Raw genomic sequence first — 4,433 nt, forward strand, 5'->3', positions numbered from 1 at the left:
GGGGAGGACATTGCTTTCCTCATCTGCTCAGATCATGTGCAACTGTCTTCTGCATGCACTTGATGCAGAATGTTTGCACTCTGCTTGTGGCACATGTTGAGATTGACATGGGAGACCTATAGGCAGTGGTTGGTCTTTGCAAACCTCTGTCTTGCACAGAAAACTCCATGGTCCCTCCCAACCAGGTCTCTGATGGGCCCTTAGTCCCCTATCCCCATTTCCTTTCTCTCATTTTGAAAGAATAATTTGCACACTATTTCTCCCAGGGTTGTTAACAGACTTCATTTTATAGTCATTACTGTGGCAATCACCCTATGAGTTGCATAACTGGAATAAGATCTTGATTGGAATACTGAGAAATTCAGATATGCCACATGCTGCACCTATGTTGCAAAGGTATATTCTGTCTTGTTGTTACTGACAAAATATGTATTTTTGAGAGCCTTGAGGCTCAGATGGAAGCCCTCAAGCATCAAAAAACATCCACTTGGCAGCCTCATGATACATTTCCTATTATATCATTCTTGTATCAACAACCAAAGTAGATAAACAAGCAAACATATGCAAAGCTGGAAGTGCAAAACCAAAACCAGATTTAGTCTGTCAGTAAGAACAGCCAGACTTAAATAATGAACAGTGCTGGAAATGCTAGCTGAATTATCAAGAAAGACCTTGCAACAGGCACAAACTGGATTATACTGACCTTTCTAACAGTGACCTGTCTGCTATCAGACCTAGGATGCAAGGCACTTTCCCTATATTGTAGGGTTAATCAAGATGTGGTAGCAGCAATAGTTTTACCTGTATTGTTTATAGGTATGCCTTGCTCACAGAGGTCATTTCGGGGGGGATCGCAGTTCCCCCGGGTGAGGTACGGGGTAAGGCACATGACGAAGCCCCGCCCCCTGCTTCCGGCCGCCCCGCTTCCGGCCCTCATTCAGCCAGGAGGAGGCAGGAGAAGAGGGAGGGTAAGTTGCTTCCTCCCTGCCTCTCCCCACCCCTGCCTGCCTGGGGCCAGGGAGGGCCTTCGCGGGGCTTCCTTGCACTCCCGCCGGCTTTGCAGGTCCACCGTCGGGCCCCTCATGGGGCTCGGCAGTGGAGCTGCAAGGCCGCCAGCGGCGGCCGGGACCTTTGGGGGCGGGGTGTGTGGCCTTATGACACACTTCCGGTGATGTCAGGGGGTGTGGCATATGCTAATGAGTTATGCTAATTAGTTCCCCTAGCTCTTTTTCTACGAAACGACCCCTGCTTGCCCACATATATAAAGTGGTAGGATTGGCATGTATATGTGTCTAATTTTAAGGGCAATGGGTAGGGTGGCCAACCATCAGTTGGGACCTGGAGATATCCTGGAATTACAACTGATCTCCATATGACAGATGTAAGTTCACCAGGAGAAAATGGCAACTTCAGAATGTGGACTCTATGGAATCACATCCCTGCTGAATGCCCTCCCCAAGCTCTGCCCCCAAATCTTCAGGAATTTTCCCAACCTGGAGTTGGCAACTCTAGCAATTAGTGAGGGAACTGAACTTTTCCTGCTTCATCTCCATGTAATCTATGATCCCAACTCCATTTTTGCCCAGCCTGGCTCTGATCCTGGAAGTTACATGAACACATGAAGCTGCCTTATACTGCATCAGACCTTTAGTCCATCAAAGTCAGTATTGTCTACTCAGTATTGTCTACTCAGACTGGCAGCCGCTCTCCAAGACCTTAGGCAGAAGTCTTTTGCATCACCTACTCCCACATCATTTTAACTGGAGATGCCTTTATTCTAGATCCTACATGCCAAGCAGATGCTCTGTCACTAAGCCATGGCCCCTCCCTAACTGGCCTGGGAGAAATGTGCCTGAGATAATGGACTGCAAGGAAGAAGAGGAAGATGGTTTACCATCTACCCTGTGAGCCTCATTCAGTCTGATATTGATTCAGATTTTCACATTTTCAAAAGATAAGATTCTGCTGCAAAGAATATGACTGAGTCATTTGTAAAATCAACCTTGCATTATCTGATATATCTTTATTCAGGCCTGCTGTGTGCCACACACAAAAGCATGCTAGGAATTGGCGATATAGTCACACGTGTATTAGAAAGCAAGTTTGAAAAGTTTTTTCTAGCTCAGATCAAATTAAAATATTGTGCAATGTAAACTCAAAGCTTTACAACAAGCGTTAACGTACAACATTATGGGTTTTGAAACATTATTACAAATTTTCAATCACACACCTAATTCCCACTGATGGTCCCACCATGTGGATCAAAATATCTGCAGTGAGTAGGGAGGCGTTCTGCATACCTGGGGGGAACCCACAATTTTGTAGAAAAAACAAGGATTTTTAATGGTTTTTTTTTCAAAAGCACCCCAGACCATGGTCTGTGCATGTGTGGATATCACAAGAATCCTCAAACATGGGGTCAGACATTGCCAGGGGAGAGAAACAGAGGGGGAAGTGACTGAGGCAGGGGGAGGAGAACCAGGAAGAGAGTGAGGGGGGCTACCAGTGAGAAAGAGAAAGGAAAGAGCAGGGTAGTTTTTGGGAAAAGAGCACTCAGGCCCAGGAGGACAGAGGAGAGAATGTGTGTGCGGGGGGGGGGGGGCAGAAGGAGAACAAAACTAGAGTTCTCAGCCACCAGGTGGGGCCTGGGGACCACCTGCTTTTACAACTGATCTCCAGATGACAGAGATCAGCTCCCCTGGAGAAAATGGCTGCTTTGAAGGGTGGACTCTATGGCATTGTACCATGCTGGGGTCACTCCCCTCCCCAAACCCTGCCCTCTCCTGGATCCACCCCCAAAGTCTCCAGGTAAGTAAGTAAGTTTATTAAGAACAGTCATAAGACCAGCAAAATAGACCAAAATAGTACAGCACAGAATCTACAACATAGGATCCCTCCAGGTATTTTCCAACCCAGACCTGGGAACCCTAAACAAAACTGTGTGCGAGGGGAACACCAGGGGCCAGAACAAATGAAGGAGAGCAAATGAAGCAGGGGCAAGAGTTGGAAAAGTATAAGATGGCAAGCTGGGGGATAGACACAGGGCATGGCCAAAGGCAAGAGAGAATGGGATTTTCCTTTCCCTGGATTTTCCTCACAGGTCCACAACTTGTTTTCCTCTGATTTCCTTAAAGTTCTGGACCAAATAAAGTTTCCTAAACACTCTCTTAGGATTCTGCTTCAGCAGTGAAAGCCAAACAAAACACTGACAAGCAAGTAGCATCTGCAGTGTCAGTGGGCAGTGCTCTGCAACAGTTACAAGGGCATTAGTGTTAAAAAAGAAAGCCATGCTGTTCTCTTCCACCATCCGCAGGCAGGTAGTCAGCTCGCTCAGTTTGTCTTTCCTCCAGATAATTCATTTTGCTTTGAAAGCGATGACAGTTTATTAAGGAATACAAACAGAGGAAAGCAAAGGGAAATTAGCTCCGGCTGAAGCTGGGCTGTAGGAAGGGAGCTGCAGATCACACTGGCCACTTGAGCCCATAAGAGTGAGGTGGACTCCCTGGGTAAGAGGTGGCACCCTGGGCTTCCTAACCATGGTGATTGCAAAGTACACACGATCAAACGGACAGCTGTAGGTGGCAGAAACGTAGGTTGGATGATACGTTTTCTCTTTAGTCTATATCCAGAGGCCTTAAAATGTACAGCCTTACAAGGACCAGTCAAAGTTTCTCAGCTTTAATGTCGGGGATGCAGGGCAATTGTGGGAACTGCAGAGCACAGCAAAGGAGATCACTAGCCACAGGTGTCGCAGACAAAAGCCGCACATGTGCTTGCTTGGGAGTCAGTCCCATTGAACTTTAGGGGAGATACTTCCTGTCATGCATGCTTGCAGCTCATGGGATGTAAATCAAAGCATCAGCAAGAGGGTGGCCATGGCAATCGGCTGAATAAGGTGCCAGTGAAGAGTCTGATCGCAGTTTTCTAGCCTACTGGTTTGGAATGCCATTCCGTCTGCTCCCTGCTTAGCCCCATCATCATTAGCCAACTCTCTGTTTTCTATTCCTGATTTTAAGGAATAGTCTCATCTTACTAAGGTCACCGGATGCAGCAGACAGCTGGCTTCCTTGGTCAGTAGGGAGACAAGGGCATTTGGGCAGGAGCACCTTGGCATGTCAGAAGAAAAAATGCCCAAGATTAAAATACCCCCCAGTTTAAAGAGCGAAGTTAAAAGTACAGGAAACTGGTCCTCTGGTGCATCAGGTTGCCCTCACTGACGTGTTGGATGCAGTGGCCATTCTTCATTCTGTTTCCTGCAGGCATTCAGGTCCAAGTCCTTAGCTGAAGCAGCAGCATAGGTAGGCAAGCAAACCCCCCACCCACCCACGGGCAAATACTGAGCAAAAGCATGCACAGGTAGAGGCTCCAAAGTGTCCTCCTGAGTAGCATGCACGGCTTACCTCCAGGCTAAGTCTGCTCATCCCCTGCTGATG

Source organism: Gekko japonicus, unplaced genomic scaffold (genome assembly GCF_001447785.1).
Source record: "Gekko japonicus isolate JY-2015 unplaced genomic scaffold, Gekko_japonicus_V1.1 scaffold1869, whole genome shotgun sequence".
Taxonomy (NCBI): domain Eukaryota; kingdom Metazoa; phylum Chordata; class Lepidosauria; order Squamata; family Gekkonidae; genus Gekko; species Gekko japonicus.